This window comes from Anomaloglossus baeobatrachus, chromosome 2, assembly GCF_048569485.1.
Source record: "Anomaloglossus baeobatrachus isolate aAnoBae1 chromosome 2, aAnoBae1.hap1, whole genome shotgun sequence".
In the NCBI taxonomy this organism is placed as follows: domain Eukaryota; kingdom Metazoa; phylum Chordata; class Amphibia; order Anura; family Aromobatidae; genus Anomaloglossus; species Anomaloglossus baeobatrachus.
Genome location: NC_134354.1, coordinates 482,381,323 through 482,390,358, shown reverse-complemented (window position 1 = coordinate 482,390,358; position 9,036 = coordinate 482,381,323).

Here is a 9,036-nt window from a genome sequence, read left to right as displayed (position 1 = left end):
GTGGAGAAAAAGTGGAGCATAAGAGGAGAAAAAGTGGAGAAAAAAGTGGAGAAAACGTGGAGAAAACGTGGAGAAAACGTGGAGAAAAAGTGGAGAAAAAGTGGAGAAAAAGTGGAGCATAAGAGGAGAAAAAGTGGAGAAAAAGTGGAGAAAAAAGTGGAGAAAAAGTGGAGAAAAAGTGGAGAAAAAGTGGAGCATAAGAGGAGAAAAAGTGGAGAAAAAGTGGAGAAAAAGTGGAGCATAAGAGGAGAAAAAGTGGAGAAAAAGTGGAGAAAAAAGTGGAGAAAAAGTGGAGAAAAAGTGGAGAAAAAGTGGAGAAAAAGTGGAGATTAAGAGGAGATTAAGAGGAGAAAAAGTGGAGAAAAAGTGGAGAAAAAGTGGAGCATAAGAGGAGAAAAAGTGGAGAATAAGAGGAGAAAAAGTGGAGAAAAAGTGGAGAAAAAGTGGAGAATAAGAGGAGAAAAAGTGGAGAATAAGTGGAGAAAAAAATGGAGAAAAAGTGGAGAAAAAGTGGAGAGAAAGTGGAGAAAAAAATGGAGAAAAAGTGGAACACCCTTTGGTACCTTTCATGTGGCACTAAGGGGTGCTTAGCTTTGTATTTAGCCAAAAAAATGAAAAAAAAATGACATAGGGTTCCCCCTAGTTTTGTAGCCAGCTAGGGTAAAGCAGACGGCTGCAGCCTGCAGACCACAGCTGGCAACCTCACCTTGGCTGGTAATCCAAAACTGAGGGCACCCCACGCTGTTATTTTAAATTAAATAAATAATTGAAAAAAAAAACACGTAGGGGTCCCCCAAAATTGGATCACCAGCCAAGGTAAAGCAGACAGCTGGGGCCTGATATTCTCAGACTAGGGAGGTCCATGGTTATTGGAATCTCCCCAGCCTAAAAATAGCAGGCCGCAGCCGCCCCAGAAGTGGCGCATCCATTAGATGCGCCAATCCTGGTGCTTCGCCCCAGCTCATCCCGCGCCCTGGTGCGGTGGCAAACGGGGTAATATTTGGGGTTAATACCAGATGTGTAATGTCACCTGGCATCAAGCCCTGGGGTTGGTGAGGTCAGGCGTCTATCAGATACCCGACATCACCAACCCAGTCAGTAATAAAAAAAAAATACACGACAAACACATTTTTATTTGAAAAAACACTCCCCAAAACATTCCCTCTTTAACCAATTTATTAGATTGAAAAACAAATCCAGGTCTGGTGTAATCCAAGGGGTTGCCATGACGATCCACACTGTCCCAGTCAATGAAGAGCAGGATGTTCCCCATTGGCTGGGAGAGCAGTGCAGTGACCTGAGCTAACATCAATGGGTCAGCCCAGGTCACTGCAGGGCATGACAAGTGCTGCTGTCAGCGAGGTACATTACCTGCGCTGATCTCCAGCACACTGACAGCCCCTGTCACTGAGCTCAATGACCGCCCGGCGCCTTCACACCAAGTATCGCGAGAGGTCCGTGACGTCACCGCTAGTCAGTCTCGGGTCGGAAGCGATAGGTGATGTGACAAGCGGCGGCCATGGAGGAAAGTGACAGCGCTGAGGTCGGGATGGCGGGACTTCATCACCGCAGGTAAGCCGAGCGAGCGAGCGAGCGAGCGGGCGGGCGGGCGGGCGGGGGGGGGGGGGATGTGGATGTGTGTGTGTGTGTGTTTGTGTATGTGTATGTATGTGTACATGCCGCGGGCAGGAGGGGGTGGAGCGAGCTGAGCGGGAAAGTGTGGGCTTCCTGCACGTAACTAAGATAAACATTGGGTTACTAACCAAAGCGCTTTGCTTGGATACCCGATGTTTATCTTGGTTACCAGCTTGTGGCAGGCTGCCAGCGATGGCTCCTGCTCACTGTAGCTGTAAAAAGCCCTGCTTTTTGCTGCTAGAACCGTTCTCGAACGTATCTAGAACTATCGAGCTTTTAGCAAAAAGCTCGAGTTCTAGTTCGATCTCGAACAGCCCAAAAATCACTCGAGCCGCGAACTGGAGAACCACGAACCACGAACCGCGCTCAACTCTACTCGCGAGCTGACACCTTTGAAATGTTTACTGCTCTACGGCCATGCTGAAAGTAATAGACGTTGACTTGATTGTTGTTGCTTTATTACTCTGATTTTTAACCATTTTACATGTATTTTTACTGTACAAATTGCTGATTTATCCTTCAATGTAATGATTTACTTAACCTTCAATAAAACGAGTTTAAAGAAAAAAAAGCTACAGGAAGCGACTAGAGGCTGTTATTTTTGCAAAAGGAGGATCTACAAAATATTAATGTCACTTTTATGTTGAGGTGCCCATACTTTTGCACCGGTCAAATTTTGTTTAAATGCGGATTGCACATTTTCTGTTAGTACAATAAACCTCATTTCAATCCAGAAATATTACTCAGTCCATCAGTTATTAGATATATGAAACTGAAATAGCTGTTGCAAAAACTCAAATTGTTATAAAGAAAAAAGGTTAACATTAATAGGGGTGCCCAAACTTTTTCATATGACTGTACATATACATATCACACACGCCCTGCCCCTCATATCACACATAGCCTGCGGCACCCCCATGTCACACACAGCCTGCGGCACCCCCATATCACACACAGCCTGCGCCACCTCATATCACACACAGCCTGCGCCACCCCATATCACACACAGCCTGCGCCACCCCCATATCACACAAGGCCTGTGGCACCCCCATATCATACACAGCCTGCGCCACCCCCATATCACACACAGCCTGTACACATATACACACACAGCCCGCAGCAACCCCCGTATTACACAGCCTGTACACATATACACACACAGCCCACAGCAACCCCTGTATTACACAGCCTGTACACATATATACACACACACACACACATGCTGCAGCACCCCCATATTACACACTGCCTGTACACATATACATAAACAGGCTGCAGCACCCCCATATTACACACAGCCTGTACACATACACAGGCTGCAGCAACCCCATATTACACACAGCCTGTACACATGTACACACACACAGGCTGCAGCACCCCTATATTATACACAGCCTGTACACATACACATACATACAGGCTGCAGCACCCCCATATTACACACAGCCTGTACACGTATATACACACATACACACATAGGCTGCAGCACCCCCATATTACACACTGCCTGTACACACACACAAATGTGACGCCCTGGACTAGCCAGGTAGTCACAGGTAGGCCCTTGCACAAACACCCGTCCCCTAAAAAGGGTAACAGCAGCCAAGCTTTAAAACCCTAGTCACCTCCCTCAGGGTTTGATGTTCACACCAGGGGGCGGAGCCAGGCAGTTGGCCATGCCCACCGAGGAGTTCACAGGCCCTGAGGCAGGGGAAACCAGCGAGTCTAGTTTTGACAGTGAAGTGGAGTGGAGTTCAAGTGCAGACCTGTGTCCAGGTCTGCCACAGTCTAACACCAGGTGTCTGGGTTGGAGCCCAGTCACCTCTGGCTAGGAGGCATACGGTGAACTCAGCCTGCAGAAGACCGCCAGGTGGAACCGTAAGGGACCGGGACAGGGTAGTGGCCTGCCTGGACCGAACCGGGGAACCAACCGGAAACTGGAGCACAAGTGGGGGTACTCAGACCCTGAAACGCGGTCCCGAAACTACCGGACACCGTTAATTAACTGATTGAGGTCTGGACTCTAGGTCCTTTCCCACCCAAGTTCTGAAAGAAGACAAAAGCCCACCGAGAGGGATAAACGCCACTGCCCAGGCTTAGAGATCCCACGGGCCAGCGTCTGTGGGCAAACGGGCTCTCCCGACACACAACGCCGGGGAGAGGGACTACCGTAGCTGAAGCACGGGTGTCCAAATACTAAAAAGGTGCAGGAGAAAGGCGGAGACCACCAACCCGACTGGGGGACCAGACGCAGCTGGCTGCAGGCACCATCCACCATCTTTTTGGTTTACCAGAGACTCTGTCCATCTTTAATAGTGAGTACCACTGTGCCCTCGGGCCACGAATCGCCCCGCCAAGCACCGACACATCACACCAAACGGGTCCTGGGGCCACCACCCCTGCCCACGGAGGGGTTAACACAAAAGCTGCACCACATCTCCCCTGGGGTGCCTAGTAAACAGCAGTGGTGGTGCCTACATTCACCACAACCCGTGGGTGGCGTCACGAACTCTAAATATAAAACCGCAGCCTCGGCCGTAACCCTAAACCCCCCTTCAAAGCACCAGCCCCTTGCAGAGCGAAGTGACCCCCGGTCCGGAGGCGCTCGAGCCACCGACACACGAGCCCGGATCCGAGCGGCTCGGCGGCAGCCGAGCGCGGGCGCGGGACACATCGACTCTTCTGGCGTCACAAACAGGATACTTACCTAATCAATTACCTGGTGAAGTGCGCCTTGAAGTAGAAGTCAGCGGTGACCCGTTGAAAAATTTCAGAATCCGCCATCTTGCCGCCATCTTTTGGCGCGAAGATTCCCGCCAAAGCCGTCTTCTCCGCGAAAAGAGCGCGAGAGTTGAAGCCCCGCCCCCTGGGAACTGAGCCGTGCAGTAAAGCGTGTGGCCGAAAAGTGAAACTGCCCAGCAGAGAGAGGGAATGGCGTGAAAAAACAAAGGGGGGGCGGGTGAAGACCCCGTGTCATGTGACCGAGGAGATAAAGGGCAGGGACTCCAGGACTCTGCCATCCGTCTGATTCCTGGACCCCGAGCAAGCACCATGTCCGCCCCATCTGGCAAACCCGCAATCCCGGAGCCCGCACCTGGAACAGCGGCGTGGGTGGAAGCCCGGACGACCCTAATGTGTTGCCGCTTGCAGGCCCAGGTGCGGTTCCTGATGGAATGATGGGTGGCCGAGATGAGGGAGATCGCTGCGGCCGTGCGAGTACGTGAAGTGGAGGCAGAGTTTGGAGAGCGGGTAAGCGACCCACGCCCCTGTGTCCCCGAGGGACCAGCCGCTGCGGCTGAGGAACCCGGTCTGCCCCCACTCTCCATGCTGCTTCCCTCACCGCTCGTGTCGGTTGCCACTGCTCCCCCGCTCAGTCCGCTGTCCCCGCCATCGGCAGCGGAGCCCGTCCCATCTGCCTATGAGAACCCACCTGGGGAGGCAACCCGTGGACAGCCGCTAGTTCGGTCGGCACCGATCCCACTCCTGTGGAAGGTGCCCGTTCCCAGAGTGGAACCGCCGGTCACAAAGGAGACCGCGCCCCAAGAGGCCCAGGCCCCGGCAGTCCGCCCAGCCAGGATGGAAGTGTCCAGTGACCGGAAGGAGGCCCAGCGGGTGGCGCTGGCCATTCCCAGTTCCCAGGCCTCGGCTGAGGCGTCGCGGGGTTGCTGCTGCAAAGCAGCACCGCAGGCCACGACACTGCGGGGTTCCCCAGCTCTGAAGGTACCAGTCGTAGCCGGTATGGGGGAACTCCGGCAGGGCCCAACCCCTGCGCAGAGGGAGCAAGGAGACGCTCCATATTGGGAGTGGCAGCAAAACCAGCTGGGCCGGGAGATCGAGGCCCGGGAGAGGCAGAGGGCCGAGGTGCTGTCCCATACCATCCCAGAGAAAGAGAACCTCCGGAGTGCCGCCTACAGGGTACAGGGCCCGACCTACGAGGGCAAGGTCCGGCAATTTGACCTACGGCGTGGATGGGGGTTCATCTTTGAACAGGGCCTGGAGGCCGAAGTTTTCGTCTCCCGGCGGGACGTTAACCCTCATCTCCCCTTGGGTCACCCGGATCATGACCTGAAGCCCGGTGAGCTTGTCACCTACACCCGTCACTGCGGGGAGAGGGGCTGGTTTGCCCTGGATGTGAAGAGGAGGGTGAGCCGCAACGTTCCCAGGCGGCCCCAGTCCCCTCCCCCGCCATACAGCTTAGAAGAAAGTTAAAGTAAAAGGTAGCAGTGCCCAGCTACCATGTTCCAGTCCTTGTTGGGACTTTGCTGTTTTACACCTCGTTTAAAAATAGACAAGGCCGAGAACTTGCAGGCCACCCAATAACTTTTGGGCCTTGTAAATAGCCCTTGGAACACCTTTCACACCTGCAGTCTCTGGAGAGGCTTGTTGGAGGAAGGGCCTGCGGCAGAGTAGGCCGGGGTCCCGTCACCATGGCAACCGGTGACAACCCTGGGATTTCTGAGAGACTGCCGGGTATGGAACTTTGTACCCCTCCCGTTGTGGGCAACACCTGACCCGGTCCCGATTCCTGAACTGGGGAAAAGAGGTGCTGACCTGTTTCTTAGAGGCAGCATCAACGAGTAGGTTTGCTTGGGTGGGCAAATGAAAGGACCCATTCCCGTTTAATAAAAATGTTTATGTTTTGCAACGTTTACGTAACATGCCTCCCGTAAGGGATGATTTCTACAAATTCTTCAAATGTAAATAATGTTATTATAATTGTACTTGTTTTTTCCCGTTTTATCTTTTGCAGTTACAAAAATAAACCGGTGGTGGTTGGCCAGCCCACGGACGGTCTGTATTAATCCAAGGGGGAATGTGACGCCCTGGACTAGCCAGGTAGTCACAGGTAGGCCCTTGCACAAACACCTGTCCCCTAAAAAGGGTAACAGCAACCAGACTTTAAAACCCTAGTCACATGGCCAGGTGGAACCGTAAGGGACCGGGACAGGGTAGTGGCCCGCCGGGACCGAACCAGGGAACGGACCTGAAACCGGAGAACAAGTGGGGGTACTCAGACCCTGAAACGCGGTCTCGAAACTACCGGACCCCATTAATTAACTGATTGAGGTCTGGACTCTAGGTCCTTTCCCACCCAAGTCCTGAAAGAAGACAAAAGCCCACCGAGAAGGATAAACGCCACCGCCCAGGCTTAGAGATCCCACGGGCCAGCGTCTGCGGGCAAACGGGCTCTCCCGACATACAACGCCGGGGAGCAGGACTCCCGTAGCTGAAGCACAGGTGTCCAAATACTAAAAAGGTGCAGGAGAAAGGCGGAGACCACCAACCCGACTGGGGGACCAGACGCAGCCGGCTAAGGGCACCGACCACCATCTTTTTGGTTTACCAGAGACTCTGTCCATCTTTAATAGTGAGTACCACTGTGCTCTCGGGCCACGCATCGCCCCGCACCACCAAGCACCGACACATCACACCAAACGGGTCCCAGGGCCACCACCCCTGCCCACGGAGGGGTTAACACCAAAGCTGCACCACATCTCCCCCGGGGTGCCTAGTAAACAGCAGCGGTGGTGCCTACAGTCACCACAACCTGTGGGTGGCGTCACGGGCTCTAATTCTAAAACCACGGCCTCGGCCGTAACCCTAAACCCCCCTTCAAAGCGCCAGCCCCTTGCAGAGTGAAGTGACCCAAGGTCCGGAGGCGCTCGAGCCACCGACACATGAGCCCGGATCCGAGCGGCTCGGCTGCAGCTAAGTGCAGGGCGGTACACAAACACACACACAGGCTGCAGCACCCTCATATTACACACAGCCTGTACACACACACATACACACACACACACACACGCTGCAGCACCCCCATATTACACACTGCCTGTACATACACACACACAGGCTGCAGCACCCCATATTACACACAGCCTGTACACATATACACACAGGCTGCAGCACCCCCATATTACACACAGCCTGTACACACACACACACACACACACAACCCTACAACAGGCAGATTTCTCTACATACATTGCCTCATCTTGCAGTTCCAGATGGTGCAGAGTAGGAGAGGAGACACTGGGACCTGCATGGAGGCTGCAGAAGTTCCAGTCACTCTTCCTGTCATGAGATCAGGCACATGATTAGTCAGCTGACATGGAAGGTCCTGAATTTACAGGTCCTTCACCTTCTCAGCTCCTGCAGCCTTCGGTGTGGTCCGGTACGTTTCCTGTCCTGCTCTGCAGAGCAGGAAGAGAGGTGGCAGCTCTCTATGAGTGGCCCGGGCCCCCCTCATTGCCCTAATGGTGGCCCCTGCCCTTGGGGCCCGGGGAGCAGATGAATGAAAGGGGAGGGGATAGGGCTGTCAGTGGGGCCCCCCTCCTGGCTTCTGCTCACCGGGCCCCCTACAGGAGTCACAGTAGTAATGCCCTGATGGTGGCCCTGGCTGGGGGTACTATCCACAATTAGGTATTCACTTGGGGGTTACTGTTCTCCAAAGCTAACACCCATTATTATAATACATGTAAAGATTTATAGGAACATGTGCTGCCCCCGTGCTAGCAGCCAGCGCTGCTCGGGTCTGGGCCTTCAGGGGAGGTCGCTCGAGGGTCTCCAAACCCGGGGGGTCTCGCGGACACTCCGAATAAATGGGGGGGAGGTAAATGTACAGGCTAGGCTGTAGTGAGTTTGTGATGCCACCCACGGTGCGTGGTGAGTTGGGACACCACCGCTGCAGCTTTGGGGCACCCGGGGGAGATGTTGTGCAGCAAGTTGTTAACCCCTGCGTGGTCAGGGATGATGGCCCCGGAGCCCGGTGGCTCGGTGCAGGGGATAGCGACCGCAGGAGGGGGGGGTGCTGGTGTACTCACTGTTAGTAAAACACACGAGTCTCTGGTAACCCAAGGTGATGGTGGCCGGTGCCGCGGCCGGTTGTGTTCAGGTCCCCCACCCGGCTGGTGGTCTCTATCCTTGTCCTGCACTGCTTTATGTAAGGTGGACGTTCCTAGTGTGAAACTCAGGAGTCCGCTCCCGGCTGGATGTGGCCTAAGGAGCCGTGCCCGCAGACGCTGGCCCGTGGAATCTATGGGTCCTGGCGGTAACCTCTTACCCCTAATCGGTGGGCTGTTGTCTTCTATGAGGGACTTTGGGTGGGACAGGACCTCTAGTCCTGGCCTCAATCAGTTAATTAACCAGTCCGGTTGGTTCTGGTTTCTGACTTCAGGGTCCGAGTACCCTCCTTTGTGCTACGGTTTACGGGTCGGTTCCCCGTGTCGGTAACGGCGGGCTACAACCCTGTCTCGGTCCACCTCAGTTCTGCCGAGCTGTCTTCTCATCTCCTGCTGACGGAGACCACCATCTGCCTCCTAGCCAGTGGCACCAGGGCTCCTACCCTGGTACCGTTCAACTTGAACTTTCCTGCTGGAGCTACACTTAGCTCCAGCCCAC